This window comes from Esox lucius, chromosome 10 (genome assembly GCF_011004845.1).
Source record: "Esox lucius isolate fEsoLuc1 chromosome 10, fEsoLuc1.pri, whole genome shotgun sequence".
Taxonomy (NCBI): Eukaryota; Metazoa; Chordata; class Actinopteri; order Esociformes; family Esocidae; genus Esox; species Esox lucius.
This window is the reverse complement of record NC_047578.1, coordinates 3,910,922-3,935,277: the sequence shown is the minus strand read 5'-3', so window position 1 is coordinate 3,935,277 and position 24,356 is coordinate 3,910,922.

Genomic DNA, 24,356 nt, shown 5'->3' with positions numbered 1-24,356 from the left:
GTGTATCATACCTACATTAGCCATGAAATTCCAAGTTTTAAAGTGGGTAGTTTTAATGACCTGGGCCACAAATCCGCACATGCATGACACTGTACACCATTGTTGGGAAATTATTTTGGCTTGACCCAAACAGCTTTACAACCACTGGTATAGAATTACGGAGTACCCCATTAATAAATCATGGGCCTGATCAGTGCAGGCGCATTGGCTGTCACAAATCACCTGACCGATGAGGAGTCCAGAACTCCCAGCAACTCTGCTTCCTGCGGCTAAAGTCAAGTAGTGGGCGTGCGAGTAGTGGGCGCACGAGTAGTGGGCGTGCGAGGGCATTTGTCTTATTACGAAAAGAAAAATAAACAGAAAAGAGAAAACATGCTGAGGCTGTCTGTCAGCTCAAATGTTTCACGTTGTCTCGTCCTCGGGATTGTTGGGAATGTTCCAGAGCCTCGCCGCTGCCCTCCTGGTCTGGAACATTCCCCGCTCTTTCCCGGTGCGTGCTCTCCAAAGTCCTGAACCTTACTGGGAAGCGCACTCTGGCTTAGTAGGCTGAGAGACGCTGACGAGACCGGCATGCCAAGGTATACAGTACTGGATCTACGTATATAGAGATAGATATTTCACTCTTTGGTTCCGCTAAAAGCCTTAAATCACGTCGTATTAAATAGAGGCACAGACATTTTCTCTTGTGAAGAGGATCAGATAATTGGATGCTCAATTGACTCCTCATTAGCAAGGGTGTGTGTGTTTGTGTGTGTGTTTGTGTGTGTGTGTGTGTGTGTTTGTGTGTGTGTTTGTGTGTGTGTTTGTGTGTGTGTTTGTGTGTGTGTGTTTGTGTGTGTGTTTGTGTGTGTGTTTGTGTGTGTGTTTGTGTGTGTGTGTTTGTGTGTGTGTTTGTGTGTGTGTTTGTGTGTGCGTGTGAGTTCATTATCCTGTCCCTCATTGATGTGGCCTTGGCGGTTCTGTGTGTGTTCATTACCCTGTCCCCCCTCAGCGATGCGGTGCTGGTGGTTTTGTCTCTCTGAGGGGATGATGATAGGATAATCACAGAGAATCACTGAGAGCTGTGGTTCAGCTGTAGTGTCTCACACACACACACACACACACACATAAACCCACGGCACATCTTGAGTACATCCTTGATACATCGTCGAGCCAGCGGTGGAACCGACAATCTCCATGACCCCCATGGCTGCACAATGACAACAGGACAGAGGAACACGCAACATTCCTCAACTCCTGAACATCCCGAATGATACTCTCCTCAGAGAATTACACCACCACGCGTCAGTTCAACCCTTCGCTGAAAAGGAGTCGACGCCAGCCGTTACTTCTGAGTGCCTGGCATAGGTTGACTGTCTTACTGTGCCGGTGATTGACTGAGAATACAGCAAGATATTTGGGCCTGCATTTCCTTTTCAAGCCGCATTTCACTTTGCAAGGAAACGTAATGACACATGTACCCTATATGCTCAGCTGTGTTGTGGAACAAAAAAAAAGTGAGTCATTCCTCCTGTTAGTGGCTCCTTGCTTGTTATCAACCTTCCACTTGGATGCTTTATCTTGTGAGGAACAGCTAGACCATGCCCTCAGGAGTACTTGTTAGCTTGCTAACAGAAAAATACGTATTTGATTTGGAGAATGTAGCATATGAGTCACCCGGCTGTTTGTGTCTCAATGCTTGTTATGGAGCTTCCAGTCAGAGATTCTAATTGAAACGGGGACCTTGTCCCCAATGGCATCATGTTCTCTATGTAGTGCACTCTGTCACCTTGGGCTGTGGTCAGAAGTAGTGTACTACACAGGGAATAGCTTTGGGTTTGGGACAGAGGCCCCAGTCTAAGCAGAGAAAAACTCTAACCTCGGAAGTAACAATGTAGTTGTTACTTATCTTCAAGTGTAGGAACACCTGCCTGCCTAAAGAAAAAGGCTTCAAAGCTGTCCCTGAACCAAAAACTCTCCTGGAAGCAGACAGACACACAAGGACACTAACGCAGATTTAGAGACACAGACACACACACACACATCCACACCAATGAACAAATAAATGTGACAAATATACACACACAGAGAGATAAAGAGAAAGAGTGAAAATGAAGACGAGAGAAGGAGAGAACATGAGCTATATAGGAAGACAGGGAGACAGAGGGAGTGTGAAGAAGAGAACAAGAAAGGCAAGACAATTAGACACGTTTCTGGTTGGTCTGACTGAACAGAGAGGGTCATGGGTAGCAGACTGAGTGCAAGTCCTGTCCGGTCTGCTACATTCACACAGAATCATTGTGCGTGTGTCAGTCTGTCTGACTGTCTGCTCTGTGCTGTGTCTCTCTGTGTGTGTGCGTGTGTGTGTGTATGAGAGAGAGATCCCGGTTTTCCAATTAATGTGGCGATCAGAAGTCTCTATAAAGACAGTAAAACCTGACAATTCAGTCCCCAGAAGGTTTTTTAACTAGGAAAAAGGCTTAAGCTGTGTTTCCCTCTTATTATAATTCGAACGGTGCCCCGCTGCTGCTTCTAAATTGTGATATATATATTTTTTTATTATTGTTTTTTTTTACCAAGCTCAGTTAAAACTCGCTCACAGTTTAGTATCGCACAAGCATCAGAGCAGAGCAACAACATCCTACTCCCGACGATTGGAGTAGCAAGCTAGAGAGTGAGGTCAGAGAAACGTAACTGTCAGTGCCCACGCACATTTGTGTTGAACTGTCAGTAAGTGGCTGTCACATTGATGTTAAGAAGGTAGCCATCATCTGAGCGACAACCAAAGGTTAGAAGCTAGCTAGGTTACTGTCACGACTCGATAGCTACAATTGGCTACAATAGATTAGCGTCATGCAGGCAACATTATTTGGCAGCAACAATAAGACCTCGGGTTTTCGTATATTCTGCGGTGTATAGATACAGTGGGGAGAACAAGTAATTTGATACACTGCCGATTTTGCAGGTTTCCCTACTTACAAAGCATGTAGAAGTCTGTAATTTTTAAGTAAGAATTCCAGCTCTCACAGACTTGTTAGTTTTTCTTTAAGAAGCCCTCCTGTTCTCCACTCATTACTTGTATTAACTGCACCTATTTGAACTTGTTACCTGTATAAAAGACACCTGTCCACACACTCAATCAAACAGACTCCAACCTCTCCACAATGGCCAAGCCCAGAGAGCTGTGTAAGGACATCAGGAATAAAATTGTAGACCTGCAAACAGCTTGGTGAGAAGGCAACAACTGTTGGCGCAATTATTAGAAAATGGAAGAGGTTCAAGACAACGGTCAATCTCCCTCGGTCTGGGGCTCCATGCAAGATCTCACCTAGTGGGGCATCAATGATCATGAGGAAGGTGAGGGATCAGCCCAGAACTACACGGCAGGACCTGGTCAAAGATCTGAAGAGAGCTGGGACCACAGTCTCAAACAAAACCATTAGTAACACATTATGCCGTCAAGGTCCCCCTGCTCAAGCCAGCGCATGTCCAGGCCCATCTGAAGTATGCCAATGACCATCTGGATGATCCAGAGGAGGAATGGGAGAAGGTCATGTGGTCTGATGAGATACAAATAGAGCTTTTTGGTCTAAACTCCACTCGCCGTGTTTGGAGAAAGAAGAAGGATGAGTACAACCCCAAGAAGACCATCCTAACCGTGAAGCATGGAGGTGGAAACATCATTCTTTGGGGATCCTTTTCGGCAAAGGGGACAGGACAACTGCACCGTATTGAGGGGAGGATGGATGGGGCCATGTATTGCGAGATCTTGGCCAACAACCTCCTTCCCTCAGTAAGAGCATTGAAGATAGGTCATGGCGTGGTCTTCCAGCATGACAACGACCCAAAACACACAGCCAGGGCAACTAAGGAGTGGCTCCGTAAGAAGCATCTCAAGGTCCGGGAGTGGCCTAGCCAGTCTCCAGACCTGAAGCCAATAGAAAATCTTTGGAGGGAGCTGAAAGTCAGTATTGCCCAGTGAGAGCCCCGAAACCCGAAGGATCTGGAGAAGGTCTGTATGGAGGAGTGGGACAAAATCCCTGCTGCAGAGTGTGCAAACCTGGTCAAGAACTACAGGAACGTATGATCTCTGTAATTGCAAATAAAGGTTTCTGTACCAAATTTTGAGTTGTGCTTTTCTGATGTATCAAATACTTATGTCATGAAATAAAATGCAAATTCATTATTTGAAAATCATACAATGTGATTTTTTTGGATTTTTGTTTTAGATTCCGTCACTCACATTTGAAGAGTACCTATAATAAACATGACAGACTTCTACATGCTTTGTAAGTGGGAAAACCTGCAAAATCGGCAGTGTATCAAATACTTGTTCTCCCCACTGTAGTGCGTATTGTGTACATTTTAGTATAAATTACAATTTAAATAATACTTTAACTAAGGTTAAGGATATTTTAAGGTGGAGCACACTGAAAAATTGTTAATATAGGGAACATATCTAATATTTTAAAAAATCCTATTTTGATTTGCTTGTGCTCATTAACTTTGGAGAGGGATTGTGTTCTAAATCCAACCACACAATATTTAGCAATATATTCGTATTGCCTCATTTGTTAGTAGCTAAATGCTTTTAGTAGGAGTCTGGGAGGCAATTCGTGAACAGTTTTAGAGAATGGTTGATTGAGGTGGAGTATTTGGGTTATTATTAGGGAATGCTGTTATAAGACAATATTGTCATATAATGTTAAGGAAATAAAGTTGATAAGCGAGAGAGACTGGTGCACAGTGAGGACGGTTTTGCAATACATTAAAAACACATTTGTAATATTTCACGCATCAAGCCTTTTGTGTCTTTGATTTCGGCTTGCTGGCATCTTGGTGCTGAGGGAAGTGGAAAACCTTGCCAGCCACTTCCTGCTGGTTTCTCAAGCTGAAATAGGATTTGATTTTAGCATTATAAATTACAAAAATGTCTTCAGTTTTTGTTGGAAAGAGAAGAGTTAATGGCAAAGAGAAAATAATACCCAATCAGTGTTCTTCTTTGGGGTGTCTTGAGTAAGACAAAATCTGGCTAGGCCTTCAGGATTTTGACAGAAGACACCTGCTCACATCATTGCACCCACTTGATTAGAGCAGCATTTTGGAATGACAGTAACTGAGAGACAATAGCTAGCAGTTTGTGCTTATTGACTGACTTTGAAGTGGCTCCAGAAGGTGTTTTCAACAATTGTTTTGGCTAATTTGTAAACCTTCTGAATTTTAGAGAATTTAATTTCAACAAGAGATTAGGTTTCAAATTATTGTCATCAACTGTCACCATTTTCTTTGCAGCCCGCGTGCTTTAAGCGGTCCATTAAAATAATATTATATGACCATGCAAGACTGACAAAGAGGCATTCAAACTTGTTGAACTGGATAATGAATGTTTTCAACAGTAATAGCAGTAGATTTTGATTTGTTAAGGTTTCTCTTTTTGCTGTCATGGTCGGGGCTTACCGGCTGTTGCATCACAATCTTGCGAGGGAACGCATTTTTATCTTGCTGCTTATTTACACGCTTTTTTCTGTAGGCTCGGTAGATCTGTTTTCTAAAATGTACCTAGCCAATGGGAACGTATCTGGTCACTGTCTCTGGGCGTCCGACTATCCCATCCTAAATGTGTGGGTGGGTGTGGTTACTGCTGCTGGTCACAGCCTGTTGGCTACAGAGATCCTTCTCACTAAACACAGGCCAGAGTACGTGAGAGAAGGTAAACTGTCTGTCCTCCCACTCATCACTCACTGAGCGAAGCTCTCTGTGCAGGCGGCTGACGCTCATTCCCCCTGCTCTTGCGAATATCTTTCAATGTTTGTTCCACATTCGTTTTGATACATTTAAAAAATTATGTTTTTTTGGTTACAAAGACAGATACTTCTGTCATTGTCTAGGCTGCCGTTTGCTTCTGAAGTAGCCTATTTGAGAACAAGCAATCAACATCTGGACTACATGTCACAGGCTGAGCCGAAATAGAGGAGGGTGATGAAGGGAACTGTCTAAACCGTTCGGCGCTCTAACCAAATGAGGCGCGCTCCACTCCAGCTCCCCTGTGCTCAGACTCTGGCTCGGGTCTGTATGATTAATTCATGATGTCATCAAAAAGCATTGATTTTCTAGCTTCGGAGATTTGATGTCGTGCGCATAATGTAAATGGGTGTGCAGTGATTCTGTGATTTTTCTCGATTATTCAGATTTGAAAAAATGTTTTCCACATTATGTTTCTCTCAGAAGGCCTAGGTCCAATAGTCACTGTTTGCCCTGGTGTTAATGCAAACACACAAGCACGTGCACACACTCCATCACACACCCTGCTCAGTGAAGGGTTGGGCATTAATGAGATCTCAACATGCGCACACACACTCCTTCACACTTTGACACACTCAGACACACACAAGTACAAGCACATGCACAATCTGTCAAATTTAAACACACACACACAAACACACGCCTGCAAATGCGCATACACACACACACACACACACACACACATACATTAATGAGACCCGGGCTCCTGGGGTTTGTGCCCCCCCTCTGTGTAGCATGACAGGCGTGACTGAGGAAATGTCACCCTGATCACTGCAGGAAGGGAGGAAAAGCCATCCCTAAAACCTGAGACCTCTGGATCAGACCGAAGAAAGTAGCGATGGACGGAAAGATGCAAGGGGGTTATATAGAGGAGGAGACTGACAGATAGGGGTCAGAGGGGAACAAAGGAGAGGATCCAGGGGTGAGGAGATGAAAGGAGGAGAAGGGGAAAGGAGGACGGAGAACAATGGGAAGATGAGTTCTGAAATGGAAAGAGACAGGGAAGATGAAAGAGAGAGTTAGACGTGGAGACGATGAGACAAATCGAGTGATGAAAGGACAGAAAAGGGAGGACCAGGGGGAGGGGGGAGAGGACTGGGGAGGGGAGGACTGATTGCACCAGATGTTTCTGATGTTTCATATGCAAACTAAATAGTCGGAGACATCAGTGAGCGTTCTAGTCTTGATGCACAATCTGCCACCCTGTTGTGTCTCAATTTACATTTCATTTAAAGAGCTTTATTGGCACAGGAAAACGTTTGTTCACATTTGCCTTGTGCCTTGTGTAGGCTCCGTCGCCAGAACTTGGGGGTGAGGGGGACGGGGGACGTATTGTGGGGAGTATTTTGTAATACAGGGTGGGTTGTCCAAGAGGTTGGGGTTTTATTGGGTGGTGACGGCAGAATGGAGGCGTTGAGTTGAAGGAGAAAGGTTCTCTTCTTCCTGTCCATTTGCCTACACTGAACGGGAGCAGTGTGTCCGGGCCTCCTCACTGGATTCTGTGGTGCACAGCGAGAGAGAGAAACGCACACACAGGCACACGTGCACACACACACACACACACACAGACACCCACTGATACATATACACACATAGAAACACACACACACACACACACACACACAGACACCCACTGATACATATACACACATAGAAACACACACACACACACACACACACACACAGACACCCACTGATACATATACACACATAGAAACACACACACACACACACACACACACACACAGACACCCACTGATACATATACACACATAGAAACACACACACACACACACACAGACACCCACTGATACATATACACACATAGAAACACACACACACACACACACACACAGACACCCACTGATACATATACACACATAGAAACACCCACACACACACACAGACACCCACTGATACATATTCACACAAAGAAACACACACACACACACACACACACAGAGATGCACACAGACACACACGGTTACATATACTGTACACACACACACACACACACACACACACACAGAGCAACACACAGATCTACACTCACACACACAGATCTACACACACAGATATGCACAAAGACACACACTGTTACATATACTGTACACACACACAGAGCAAGACACAGATCTACACACACACACACACACACAGATCTACACACACAGAGTCAATGCAGTGATACACACCAACATGCAGGGACGGGAGAAGATAAAGCACCCTGAGATACCAGACAGTAGTTTGCATTAGCATGGAAAAATAACCTGTTTTGTGGTGATACAAAGAAAGAAGCAAAGAAAGAAGGAACAGCAGAGTTATAGGGAGGAGGATAACAGCTACCGTTTTCATTGCAAAGCGTAGCTATGCCAGCCTCTCACTCCATGAAGAAACATAGAAAACTGTACTGTCCTGGCCTGGCATTTCCCGGAATGAATCTGGAATTCCATCCAAAATGGGAGTTTCACCCAAATGGTCTCAAAGCCTGACCGACAGGACTGTATCATTGTCCTTGTCCTGCTAAACTGCTTCGCTGGACAGCGGCGTCATTGTGAGGATGAATCTGAAACTGACAGTGGCCTCGGGGCCTCACATGTGACTGTGGAAATCACCCATCACTATCTCAGGTTGGTGGGGTTTGTGTTGGACACGAAGCGCCCGGCCTTGTAGCACTCTAGCGACCTCTTGTGTTCGTTGCGGCGCCTGCAAACTTAACGTCGGCTGTTGGCCGTTGGTCGTGAATGCATTCTCCTCCAAGCACTTATTGTAGACGCCGGTGTGTATTTCCTTGGTGAGCAAGCAGTGTGTAAAAGAGGCAGAATTGTTTGGCACGGACAAATGTCATGATTTATGGTCTGAAACGAAGGAAAACCATAAGGGCAAATTGGATTTTATGTAATTGGGATTAGAAATATGGGCTAAAATATTTATTAAAAAAAAGAAAAAGAATAAGAGAATCCAAAATAGCTCTGATGAAGGCTATGGGGCTGATACACACGTTTACTGTAAATCAGTTGCAAATAAGAGGTTTTATGCTACATCAGTTAATCCATTCCAGATTAGAGATGTTAACAATTCCAAGATTAGATTTGGTTTCCCTGGACTGGGCTTCTGCATTTGTGACAAGATGGACCAGAGACTAGTTTTACACAGCAGGTTAGAAAAAGTTTCCAAGGTGCAAATCAAAACGTTAGGCACTTTTTACTGGTGAATCTCATTTAAATTGCTTCTCAGACTGGAACTGGCCATACTCAGTGTCAGGGAAGCCATGCTTTAGTGTTAGGGTTTAAGACAGCATGGCGGTGGGTTAGCTACTACACATCCAAACTTTCAGGCATGGCTGGCCTGGGTTCCACCACAGAGTTCTTAACAACCTCCATTCCTTAATTTGACTTTCAGATGAAGAGCAGGTAAAGAGAGGTGTGCAAGTTGAGAGAGGGAATGAGACAGAGGGAGAAAGTTAAAGAGAGTGAGGGAGGGAGGGAGTAAGAGAAAGAGAGTGGGGGAGAGAAAGTCGGTGAGAAAGAAATTGAGCATTAAAAAGTCTCCACCTGACTGTCTTAGGTAATGAAAATGCAGCATAATGTATTTGCAATGCATTGTAATTGTCAGGTAAATTTAAATGTAATGTAACTGCATTGTAATGTGATTGTCCCCCAGAAATTGTTATGGTAAGTATTGCTAGAATGGTTGGAGTGGGAGAGTGTTAGGAGAGTTTTATTTCTGAGGAAAACAACAGGTAAACACAAGCAGCGAGAAAAACAGCTCTGCAGAATAATACTTGGTATTGACAGCCTTTGTCGTGTGGCATGTTGATTTGTGTGGACATGTGGGGAATGGATCTCCCAGGATAACTGCACACCATGAAACAAGAGAAACAAAAAAGTGAAACATTTGAAATGTCTTACATTGCAATATTCAGCACTATGTTCTCTCACTGAATCAATATTTTGTCCAGACCCTTCCCCCGATTTAATAATTTCATTTGATAAACAAAACAATAATGAAAGTGATTTTTATTTTTATTACCAAAGAACCAGTGGCATCTCCTTATTTGGCTGTTTAGTTGGGGCCAGAGAAAAATTATAGAAATAACCTTTTTAGACAAATAATAAAATAAATTTCTCACCTAACCAGAATGGTCCAGTTTCCTGCTGGTCTGCCGACGGAAATGAGACCACGCTTGGCCGCTGATACCGTGTTCCCTGACAAACGCTAACGGGCCGATGACTCAGTGCCAGCGATCAGCTTGCTGATGTTCTGCCAACGGAGGCCCTGTTATGGCGGGCTGCTAATTAGCGTGATGCCATCGGACAGATACGTCATTGCTAGCCGGGATGGCTGTGGCTAAACTACTTCCACTCACCACCGAATTAGGCTACGTACTGTCGCTGATGTGGTCCAACGAGAAACAAAGCAAAGCAAATGATAATTGAGTCCAGCTGGCACTAACTGGTCTTTCATTCACTGTTCCCCTTGGTTTCTTGTTTCCTAAATGCTATCTCCAACCTTATCTCAGTTCTACTTAATAGGCAATTTGCTTCAGCAGTTTTCCAGCCCATTCTAGCTGTGTGCTGTGTTAGCTTTGGCTAACAGTTTTTAATAGTTAGCTTTGCAAAGCTAACAGTTAACTTTTTACCTTCCAGTAAAAAGTATATTCTTCCAGGTTATGAGCTTACTGCTTTCCTCTGTCCTCTATAATTTGATGCTGCAGCTAGTTTGAAGCAAATGTAGTGTTTATCTTGTCCAACCTCTTTTTTTCTAACTCTGCTGTATCGCCATGATGACAGTGATTGAGTGACTATACTGCTTGCTGTTTGGAGCCAACTACCTTAATGAAGACAGAGAGACCCTGTCTTTCAATTCAACACCCCAAAGTGGTCTATTAACACTGCGCTGTAGAAGCCATCTGATAAAATTCCTAGTATCTCATTGGTGCAGCCCTCCACCATAGGCTAGAACTTGATATGCAATCCCAGCACTGGGACTTCTGCCCAACGCACAGAGCCTTTGTGAGACAGAAGGAGGAGGAGTGGTAGAGCAGCAGGTACCTGGAGATTGTTTATTTATTTTTTAAATCATAAAATGTAAGCGCATTTACCACACTTCAATCAGAATCTCGAGCATAATCCATAAGTAAAAACATACAAATATGCTGGATATATATATATACATATATATATATATATATATATATATGCACACACAATTGGGACTCCACCCATAACGCTGATTGGCTGACTGCATCAATAAACAATCACCCAGAGGAAAAAGGGTAGATGTTACGCAGCAATCTGGGCCACATGTTTAAAACACACACACACACACACACGCACGCACGCACGCACGCACGCACTCACTCACACACACACACACACACACACACACACACAACAGATCACAGACAATTAACAGTTTGATGAGAAAGATACATCTTGAGTGCAGAATGCTGTATTTCTCAAATAATGGGAGTATTGAAAAAATGGACAGTGTTTCAAAAGGTACACTATCTACTATGTAGTGCCTTACTTCTGGTCAGATTCCAATGGTCCCTAGTCAGGCATGGTGCACTACAATATACAGGGCATAGGGTGCCAGTTGGAATTCAACCGTAGAGTTCTATCCAACGGACAAATTAGAATCTCTATTAGAATCTCTATTAGAATCTCTATTAGAATCTCTATTTAGCTGCATCAAAAAGAGTTTAAGGGTTCTCTGTCAAAATATATATAATAGAACTTGTGGGCATGAACAGTTGTGAAGGAGTCAATTTCCTGAAGCCGACTAAAGCTATAACCATGTCAGGTTTTAAACTTTTGTTCTTTTTCAGTCAGTTGCTGAGACAGGCTGTATTAGGTTACATCTAGGACTCCACAAATACAGTTGAGGGAATGGAGAGGAGAAATGTAATATCACAATAATTTTGAAAGTATGTGAATGGAATACATTATCTCTTGAAAATAAAAAAACATCTATAACGCACTTTAGACTTTGTGATGTTTAATTCAAGCCCATAGAACTACAATTTCTGCTCTTTGCTCACTAGAATCAATACAAAAAGCTCCCAAGATTAACATTGGAAGTTAATCAAAGTGTCAAGACTTATTACAATCAGACAGTCAATTTGGGATGGACAAGTTAGGCTATAACTTTTGTGCCTTCCCTTTGTCTCCTCTTTGGACATTTTATATTCTAAACATGTTTTATTACATATTTGAGATCTAGATTGTAACTTTTTAAATAAAATAAACATTGTCAGGAAGAACATAAGAATAGCTATAGTGGGTAGCTACAAGTATTTGATACACTGCCGATTTTGCAGGTTTTCCTACTTACAAAGCATGTAGAGGTCTGTAATTGTTATCATAGGTACACTTCAACTGTGAGAGAGGGAATCTAAAATAAAAATTTTAAATAATTAATTTGCATTTTATTGCATGACATAAGTATTTGATCACCTACCAACCAATAAGAATTCCGTCTCTCACAGACCTGTTAGTTTTTCTTTAAGAAGCCCTCCTGTTCCCCACTCATTACCTGTATTAACTGCACCTGTTTGAACTCATTACCTGTATAAAAGACACCTGTCCACACACTCAATCAAACAGACTCCAGAATCTCCTCAATGGCCAAGACCAGAGAGCTGTGTAAGGACATCAGGGATAAAACAAAATCTTTGCATGGAAAATATTGATAGGAACAAAAACCTGCAAACATGCAGCTCTCCATGAAATTTTGACACCTGTGGGTTAGGGTGTCTAACCAGTAACTAAAAGGTCTGAAGGCTTGGATCCTTGAACTGACAAGGTGAAAAAAAACCTGTTGAATTAATCAACTGTAAATGTTATTTTGGTAAAAGCCTACAAGCACAACTGCATGGTATGGTTTTAAACTTTAAACATACTTACAAACTTTAAACATACAATGTGTTCAATCTTTAAAGCACTTTTCACTACGCAGAATAATGTACAATTGTTATGATAGTAGGAATTCTTCAGATTATACATTATACATTACACTTTAAAATAATAAATGTGTACCAAACCATTATAGACTGTGCCATGTACAGAACCAACTGCAGAGTGCCCCTTTATAAACTGCAGACTGCCCCTTTATAAACTGCAGAGTGCCCCTTTATAAACTGCAGACTGCCCCTTTATAAACTGCAGACTGCCCCTTTATAAACTGCAGACTGCCCCTTTATAAACTGCAGACCGTGTGTCAACTAACAGGCAATTGGCAAAAGCGAATCCTATAGAGACCCGCTCTGAAAGGCTAAACAACCGAACGTCAGTCACTGATGTCAGTTCAATAGGAGCACTCACCGCCGGAGAGCACAGCCTAGTGCTTGGCCCAAAATGGCCACCCTGTTTCCCTTTTAGTGCGCTGCTTTTCACCAGGACCGCCCGTGGGGCTCCAGTCGAAGGTGTTGCACTAGGTATGAAACAGCGTGCCGTTAGGAAGGAATCCTGACAACGGGTTTTGTCCCGGTCAGCTCAGTTCACGAGTGAGAATCAACGTTAATGAGGTGGATTTATGGAGGATGGTGATTGTGGAAGACCAGGATGATCAGACCCAGACCCTCAGGGTGAGCAGGGGCATTATTCATGTACTGTGTGTGTGTGTGTGTGTGTGTGTGTGTCAGAGCATGAGTGTGTATGGGTTCTTGGCTGCACAGCTGTGCTTTAGGGCCCTCATTAACTCCTTTTTCTCCAATCACAGTGACAATTTATAACCACTGCAGCATGGATAGTTGTTAAAGAGTAGGATATTGGTCTAATAGCTCTTTCACTGTATGCTGTAGAGCCCATAAAAACATGTAGGACTGGAAAAGATCTTATGGTGTGGTAGTAGTGAGTTTTACAGTAATATTTAATTTTACAGTAGCAGTTAATCTAACTGCTACTGCAAACGTAACAAAAGCTGCAATTTCAATTAGTGTGTGTAGACTTTTGGTGTCCACTTTAGGTCTAGTGTAAAAGTTAGGTATACACATCTAGTAATCAGGTTTACATTAGTAGTTAGCTTTACCATAGTCGTTAGGTTCAAAGCAGTTTGGAATGATAGTGGTTTAACCTATAGGAGCGAGGTTTTGTGTTTACAGTTAAGTTTACAGTACTAGTGAGGTTTACAGTAGTAGTTAGGTGTGAAGCAGTAGTTTGGTGTACAGTAGTAGTTAGGCGTACAGTAGTATTCAAGTCTACAGGATGTGAAAGACCTGATGGCGGAGTAGTAGTTAGGCTTACAGTAGTAGTTAGGTTGACTGTAGTATTTATGTTCACAGTAGTAGTTAGGTTGACCGTAGTATTTATGTTCATGGTAGTAGTTAGGTTGACCGTAGTATTTATGTTCATGGTAGTAGTTAGGTTGACCGTAGCATTTATGTTCACAGTGGTAGTTAGGTTCACCGTAGTATTTATGTTCACAATAGTAGTTTGGCTGACCGTAGTAGTTAGGTTTACAGTAGTAGTTAGATTTACAGTTAGATTTACAGTAGTAGTTAGGTTTACAGCACAGTCATCTCCTGCATATATACAGACAGGCCATAAAGACAAAAACCTGTTTAAAAATGACCACATTGGCACCAAAGTAATGCTAGTCAGTGTACTATATACACTGTATATATTTTTTTCTAATAATAATTGTTGCATGAACATTACATGAAAGACAGTTTACACATCTCTATCCCTGGGTACATAGCCTATCGCTAGACCACAAAAATGGCCACATCGTAAAGAAGCAAGGTGCCTGACCAGACTGTTCACTCGCAATGTGGTGAGCCTCAGATGACTCAGGTAATGACCCCATGAGGAGACAAAAGTGCAGCGAAGCCTCTAAACCCGACCTCAGACAGATGAGTCCTGATTAGGTTGTACGGTTGAATATAAAATCCCATCCCCCAAGGAGCAGTATTACTGTGAAGGCAAAATGCTTTTTTATGGACCATTACAACCTTTGCAAACACATTCACACACACATACACACCAGAGCGAACACACACGCACACTTGCTCTCGTACACACACACACACATCCATACTAACGCACAAACACAATTGCCAGGCGTCGTTGACCCCCCTGGTCCAGAGGGAACGTAATACCAACGGAAATGGCCCGTCCACCACCAGCGTTGTCCTTGGCCTACACCGCAGTCGTTACAGCCCTATGTGAGGTTACACCATTTGTCAGAAACATGAGGCAACTCTGACAAACAAAAGGTGATTGTTCGACAATCCGGGTTTACAGTAGTAATCTCCAGGTAAGCACTGGCTATAATAAACAGAGTGGTTGGCTACCTGCTTTCTTTTGCAAATATGGCACTATTTATTTTATGGTTTGGGTTACTTAATAATTATTACCCGATTCCTGATGTAACTTTTGGGGTACCCTTGGAGTAGACAGAACCAAGTAGTAAAACACACTTGGGACAAAGAAGATCACCAGGTAATCAAATGCAATCATCAACTGGGGATCTTCCTTGGTGGTCTTCAAACTATTCTTACCTCATTTTGAACTACTATTACACAAATCAGTTTAACACTCTACTAATGCATACAAAGTTAAATTGTATGCTGTTTCTAACTGAATCACAGATTTTTACACGGTCGGGTAATAAATCAATATGGGGTCACATACACGTATGCAACCAGTATGATGTAGCCGTCCTAAATGGCGCCCTACAGCTCATGTCCTGCCCTAAAGTAGCGCGTTTGAGCTGCATCCTTCATTGTAATTTGCCATCGTTAGTTCGCGGCATGGTGCCGGTGATTGGTAGTTAATGGATGATTACCCTGTTCCGGCGGTTCTCCAATCTCACCCAATAGGTCGAGAGCGCTGTTGTTATGGCACCCACCTGGTGTCCCGGGTCTAAATCAGCCCCTTATTTGGGCGGGGGATGTGCAAAACACACACAGAGGAGCGTAATCTCCGACTAGGATTCCTATTTGAGGTCCCAGAACAAATCACATGACTCTGACATCACAAACGGTGAGGATGCCAAACCTTTTCACCTTAAAATCACAAACAAAACTCTCTAGCAAATGCGAACACTACATTAAAAACTGATGTTTCCAAAACTTTTTTTGCATCAAAATGACACACACACACACACACACACACCATATGTATAGATCTGTCTACCAATCAACAGCACACTGATGTGCTCAACACAAAATACTACCACGAATATCCCATCAGTAGGTTTATGCCTTTTGCAATGTCAGCGTTAAACTGTAGCCAGTTATAAAAGGCTGTTACAGTAATGTATACCTACACAAATATACATGAACACACACAAATGCAATGGAGTAACACAAACATTCATTTATTTCCTAAATGCAATATTTCTGAATGCAGTATGTATGTAACACTCTCCATACGCAACAGGAGAAAACCAAGCTAAACATTCAGTAAGATAAAGACAAAAACACATGCAAAATGTAAGGAAACGGAATTAGGCTGCACCCTGCCTCCTATTTTGGTATGGCCACAGCACCTCATCTACAAGAGATGTTCTCCCTGGCTGAAGAGCAGGAAAGACTCTTCTGGAGTGACAGATCCAGACGCCGAAAGCCCGCACATTAACTTACATCCTCCATTGCCTGGAGAAGAGGCATGCGTGTGAGGTGATGGTGGTCAAAAACCTTCCATCACCATGCCAGAAAGATCTCTTCGGTTGGGTTTAGGACTGGAGAATATGGTGGGAGGTACAGAACAATAAATTGTGGATGGTCGACGAACTCCATGCAGCCCGGTGGAGACTGTTGTTGTCCCAGAAGACGACATACCTGGGCTCCTCCGGTCCACCCCTCCGCTCGGCTGGTACGAGGACGCAGTGTGTCCAGGAATGTATTGAGAAGGGCGGTGTTGTAGGGGCCAAGGTTGGCATGGTGATGGAGGTTGGCATGGTGATGGAGGTTGGCATGGTGATGGAGGTTGGCATGGTGATGGAGGACGCCTTGCTGGCGGACGGTGCACACGCGGCGATGTTCCCTCCACGCCGTCCGGGGGCGTTGACAATCGCACGGTGGCCAATAGCGTCCCCGTCCCCGCCCCCTTCTTTTAGCTGGTTTAATCCAACCTGATCAATGTAAATATAAATTGCTGAATTGCAGTGGCATCCAGCTCCAAGACTCTGAATCAGACAACAAGACGATATGTGAAATAGACAGTCAATATGGTGAGGCACAATACACTGGACTGCAGCACTGTGACATGTCTATACAGGGCTGATAGTACATTCGCAGTATAGTACTTACTCGCACATATCCATAGCGCTGTAGACCTGTAGACCTGTTTCATCCGGATTTGTTTGTACACAATCCAGTGTAGAAAAGCCCACCTGGTGAATATTGTGTTGTCCGCAATTATGTGGTTCTGGATTTCTCGTAGTCTAGTGGTGCTGTTTGCCACAACCATGTTCACAGTGGCACTCTAATGGTGTGGACAGCCAGGTCTTCCACTGTGGCCTGGCCGTCTCTCAGCTCTGCAGAACATCCACAAATATGATATGACTGGTTACAGTAAGCTAAAATAATCTATTTTCTTTCCATATGAAATTACATTACTGTAACATTGGCCAACATTCAACATGGATCTACGGATGTGTCGGCCTGCAGTTTACTACAGTATACATACATAAAGAGTATAGTGTAGATGGCAGGTGACCGGTTCTCATTTCTGGATGTATGGATGATGGATGCAACCAAGCAGCAGCTCGGGTTGAACTCTGCCCAGCCTCTCATCTTTAATCCATGGTTGAGCACATGTGTGTGTGTGTGTGTGTGGTCACCCAATATGGCCCTGATCTCAACTGAGAATATGGCCCTGATCTCCTTCCTCCCTCTCCCTCCTCTTCCTCTCTCTCCTTGACCTATAGCACTTGCGTTACCACTCACTTTGATTTTCCTCCAAAACCGGAGAGCTCGTCTGTGGCCTTTTATAGTGCCAAAGCTCTGATGTCTAATGGAACAATTCAGGAACTAGTGTTTACACCTGTGCGGAGTGAGTGTTGCCAATAGGTGTATAGAGCTTGGCATTGTGATTGGCATTCTTGCAGACTCGGTGTAGGGATTTGGTTTCAGGTTTCTGTGGTTGCGTTTCAAGTTCCAGAATTAGTGTAAACAATTGTGAAAAAATTTAAATAGAAGGCTTAATCTGATGGAAAAAGCATATTCTGAGGGTTATAGTCAGGACCCCAGCTTACTTAGCTGCTTAATATACAGTATATCAAGAGGAAATTGTATACCTGATTCCCATTAAATGCTGTCAGTATCATTGAAATACAATGCCATTTAGAACCGAGCAACATATGTAGAAACTAATTCTCTGTTCAGGACATTATTGACCGGGCTTGTTCTGTTCACTGATAACTGACCTTAATAAAACAATGTGTTGATTTTGCTGTCCTCTCACCACAAAGACTTTCCCTCTACAGGTACATTACTTTGACTTAATAAAGCTGCACTGAGTCTGTTCGATTGGGTCAGAATTGTCTTGTAAGCATGTGTGTGGGTCTGTGTGCGTGTGTGTTTGTGTGTGCGGTTGTGGTGTGTTCGGGGGCGGGGGGGGCCGGGGTGAGAGATCTCTTAACCCCAGTGCATGTGTTCATCAATTACTGTCTCTGTACCATAATTGTACCATATTGATCTGTGAAGTTCATCTACCACTGTTCCTAAGTGCCCCCCCCCCCCCCCACCTTTGCATCTGCCACTGCGGGGTCAGAGACAACCTCCGAATCGTTAGGGCCGTGTCCCAAACACCTCTCCTCGATCCCAAAGTGGCCACTTCATCTCTTCCCTTTATTGACTTGAAATACAATGGCTGGCGGTTTCAGCGACGACGACACGCCGGAAAAACAACGCCAGCCTGTGCCTCCGTCCGTTGAAGGCTTGCACGCTGTGTCCTAGAGAGGTACACACCAGGACAAAGGACGTATCACTGAGTGTTGGGTGTTCGTGCCAGCCTCTCCGGGATTGGGGTCCTATGGATCCGATATTAAACATGGACCCTGTGTTGATCGCAAGCTGTTCCGCGCATTCAGTCCCAACTGGGACTGGAATTCCGACATCCTGCTGGAGACATCACCACCACGCACTGTCATCATTTACAAACGGTGTAATTACAGTGGATGTACAGAGCAGCTGTGGACGGATCAATTGCATACCCCCCCCCCCCCCCCCCCCCCATCCTAAACCCTAAACGACACTACAACTGTCTAGTCTTCCTGAGACGTGGATTCATCGCGCCTTGCGATTGGGGTGAAAACCTGACATTGCAAGGCTGGAAATGCATTGACACGTCAAGCATTCAGCGCCTTGTTGAAAAATAGATGCGGGAAAATCTGTCTCGGTGTAATCAATGCCGGGAGCAGCATGACCAGCTTTGTGTTGTGTTCTCCGCCACAGCCAAGGCGTCCAGGAACATGTCCTTCACGAAATTGGCCGAGCTAATAAGACGGTAGAGATAATCTGGGACAGTTATAATTATATTGTTGTAATTACACAGTAGCATATTGTTAGTTGTTGTACATGCAAATGATTGGATTGGGCAACAGTGGAATCAGTTAAAGCTGCATTGCTTAATTTTGACAGTAACAAAGTTTCACCTCACTTACGTTTTGGTAACACATAATATTGAGTACGGAGATGTTTGACTACTAACGCAGTCAAACGCATGCACTGAAAGCAAGATCTGACCCATTAAATAAAAAATGTAAGTTGGAACCATGATGTTTGGATAGAATACAGTTTGTTTACATTTACATTGTTCACAAAAATGGATTTAAAATCAGCCCTCATTCTTGGGATCTGACGGAGTGTGTGCGGTTGTGGTGCTACAGTAGAAAATCAGTTCAAATGCCACATATTAGTTAAACCCTTTACTGAAGAACTACGATGAACATACAATGTACAGCCTTTATGTGCTGCTCCTCTGGGGTGACTCACGGTCATCACACGATCCTGTGTACCATATTACCAACAATAACATCATGTAATGTTATTAGTAGCGATCCCCAAAGTCAATGAGCGAGGTACACCGTACTGGACGCCAAAACCACTACCAGCCATACCACCCCAGGCGCAATGGCAGAAGCTGCAGACCGGTTCTCCAACAACGCAATTCCCCCGACCATAAAACAGCGAGCAGGCACCAATACATAGATCACAGGGGCCAGGCTATCCCCCACTGCCTGAATTTGCGGCCCTCATCATCTCATGGGCGCGGTAGCACCGTCGATTCAGTAGTCTTCTTCTTGTTGAAGCACAGTAGCCTGAGATGCATCATGGGAGGTCTGCAAATCTCTAAATGTTATGTTTGAGCTGGCATTTAGTTTGACGTTTTCCTTGTGGCCCTTGGGGATATTCTAGAAGGATGTCTGGTTCTGTGCTGAGTGGCTGTCATGTTAAATGCTCTCCATTTGCAAATTGTTTGCCTGACAGTGGACTGGTGGAGCTCAGATCTTTTTGAGATGGTTGTATATCCTTCCCAGACTGATGTGCTGTCACTACCCACTTCCTGGTGTCCTCTGAGATCGCATGGTAGGTTTTGCATTCATCTGTATTGATAACACCAAACTTATCAGTGTCCTGCCCAAACTCTTTCCTAACGATCGGTCCTTTGATTGGTTCATTTGGCACATTATTTATCACCTGATTCCACTTCCCTAATTGATTCGTCCAGGGCAACTTGGGGTTCACTTATTTTTGCACCTGCACTAATTCCTTTTTTATTTTGTTTTTCAACTACACACATGATATCCCCTGAACCAACAAATGGAACTGATAACCTGTTAAGTCTGATTTTAAAAAAAAGTCTGTCTGTGATTAAATGAAGATTTCATGGTGAACACGAAACAAAATCTGTGGTTTCACAAGGGGTTCTGTGTTTTCCCACTAGGTTCAACCCTAATTCTGTGATAACTCATCATTTTGTGTTTTATCATTCGCAGCTGATTTTCATCATGATGTTTTTCATCACAGTGGATTGTTTTCGCTTCAACAGAAGGTGTATGTACTTTAAATGCTTGCAATGACAATAAGATCACCGCCCAGTGTCTCCCCTGAGTGAGGTTATTTACGAGGAACTTTAGAAATGGGGCAGCAATGTTCCAATACAATAGACTACAGAACATTGTGATTAGAATGCAGGTTGGAGTGACCGGCGGAGACAGTGGAGGAGTTTGCTGAATTCCACACCCGGTTTATTCACGATTGTGCCCATTTTATGAATGCTGACTGGATCCAATATGGACAGATTAAAAAATATATTCAGTGTTCAGATTCTCATTCAGATATTTTTGCCTCAGGAAATGATTGAACGATCTGGGAGAGTAATTTAAAATCACTTACTCAGCATCACTGCATAACTTATCTATCCTAACACCTGGCAGGGAACGAGACAGACAGACAGAATGCGTGTGAGAGACAGGGAGACAGAAACAGTGTGCACGAGAGAGACGCGCATAAACCCGACGACAGACACGAAGAAAGCGAAGGATATGGTTGATTATATTTCATACGTTATTCTATTAAGACACCGCTTCATTTCCTTTCAAACACCTCCTTTCTCATACCTAACCCTTATGTCTCTCTCTGCCTCACACACACACACACACACACACACAAACACTCACACACACACACACACACACTCACACACACACACACACACACACACACTCACACACACACACACACACACACACACACAGCAGGGCCTCTCTGTAGCCTTATCTATCACTTCCTTTATTAAAGACACAAAGCGCTCTGAGCGGACTATTTCATTCAGTCTCTCCCAGGCAAATGAGCCATTCGTTCCCTCGCCCAGATTCTCACATTTCAGCCAAGTGGGCCTATTAGCATACAGGGTGTAATTGAATTAGGAGATTATACCATGGGCTTCGTTCGAGAAAACACCACAAAGCAAAACATGCAATTATTCTGTTTTGGAGCGGTGGGTTCCTTTCATCTTGACGTGATTAGCAAATACTTAACGTGATTAGCTGTGTTTTTGGTTGAGCAAATTTCACCAATGGTTTAAGTACTGGATAAACATACATTGGGGAGTTTCCACCCGAGGCGGTTTAAGGCTGGCCAGCTTGATATTAGGCTATATTAAAATATAATAAAATAAACTGTTCTTGCACAAAGACAATCAAACGCGTTCTGTAAAACAACACAGACATAGTTGCGTTGTATGTTTTAAAACGGGCATGGGAAAACCATGATGAATTAATCCGAAGCTTTCCGTGGCGTTTAGAAAGCTCACACACCCTGCAATCACAGGGCTGGAAATGAGTGACACCATCTAATGAGATGGATGAGTATTCTGTGTAATGCCTCAGACCCCCCACTGTGGACAGAGGGGTGGGGGGGGGGGGTTTGCCTACACTACAACCATATCACGGCTTCTAACACAAGCAGACCCTTTTAAGTATGATCCATGTTCCGTCTTCTAATCCGCGTTAGGCCACCGCAAGACTAATGCATTTTATGGCTACAACAGAAAAGTAGCCACAGCCAGAGGCATAATATGCCTGCTGATAACCAAAAACACCTGACCTTAGCACATAACATACTAGTGCGTACAATGCTGGGATAGGCTACTTTAATGACACAAGCCTGATTAACACATTCATTTTGATGGACATCTAATGTGCGATTTGTCAGTGCCTGCACTTATTTTTAACCCAAGTCAAGCGCTGAATGCATATACACTGATCAGCCATGACATTATGTTTATTAGTGTATATATACACTGATCAGCCATGACATTATGTTTATTAGTGTGTATATATACACTGATCAGCCATGACATTATGTTTATTAGTGTATATATACACCGATCAGACATGACATTATGTTTATTAGTGTATATATACAAAGATCAGCCATGACATTATGTTTATTAGTGTATATATACACCAATCAGCCATGACATTATGTTTATTAGTGTATATAAACACAGATCAGCCATGACATTATGTTTATTAGTGTATATATACACTGATCAGCCATGACATTATGTTTATTAGTGTATATATACACCGATCAGCCATAACACTGTTTATTAGTGTATATAGACACGGATCAGCCATGACATTATGTTTATTAGTGTATATAGACACGGATCAGCCATGACATTATGTTTATTAGTGTATATATACACGGATCAGCCATGACATTATGTTTATTAGTGTATATATACACCGATCAGCCATGACATTATGTTTATTAGTGTATATATACACGGATCAGCCATGACATGATGTTTATTAGTGTATATATACACCGATCAGCCATGACATTATGTTTATTAGTGTATATATACACCGATCAGCCATGACATGATGTTTATTAGTGTATATATACACCGATCAGCCATGACATTATGTTTATTAGTGTATATTGACACCGATCAGCCATGACATTATGTTTATTAGTGTATATATACACTGATCAGCCATGACATTATGTTTATTAGTGTATATATACACCGATCAGCCATAACACTGTTTATTAGTGTATATATACACCGATCAGCCATGACATTATGTTTATTAGTGTATATAGACACGGATCAGCCATGACATTATGTTTATTAGTGTATATATACACCGATCAGCCATGACATTATGTTTATTAGTGTATATATACACCGATCAGCCATGACATTATGTTTATTAGTGTATATATACACCGATCAGCCATGACATGATGTTTATTAGTGTATATATACACGGATCAGCCATGACATTATGTTTATTAGTGTATATATACACCGATCAGCCATGACATGATGTTTATTAGTGTATATATACACCGATCAGCCATGACATTATGTTTATTAGTGTATATTGACACCGATCAGCCATGACATTATGTTTATTAGTGTATATATACACAGATCAGCCATGACATTATGTTTATTAGTGTATATATACACGGATCAGCCATGACATTATGTTCATTAGTGTATATATACACCGATCAGCCATGACATTATGTTTATTAGTGTATATAGACACCGATCAGCCATGACATTATGTTTATTAGTGTATATATACACCGATCAGACATGACATTATGTTTATTTGTGTATATATACACCGATCAGCCATGACATTATGTTTATTTGTGTATATATACACCAATCAGCCATGACATTATGTTTATTAGTGTATATATACCCCGATCAGCCATGACATTATGTTTATTAGTGTATATATACACCGATCAGCCATAACATTGTTTATTAGTGTATATATAACATTATGACCACCAACCTAATATTGTATAGGTCTTCCTTTTGCTGTCAAAACAGCTCAGACCCATCAATGCATGGATTCCACTAGACCTCTGAAGGTCTGCTCAGGTATCTGGCACCAAGATGTTAAGTACTGTTAGTTTCGAGGTGGGGCCTCCATGGATCGGACCGGTTTGTCCAGCACATCTCACAGATGCTCGATTGGATCTGGAGAATTTGGAGGTCAAGTCAACACCTTGAACTCATTGTATCCCTCAAACCATTCCTGAACCATTTTTGCTTTGTGGCAGGGCACATTATCCTGCT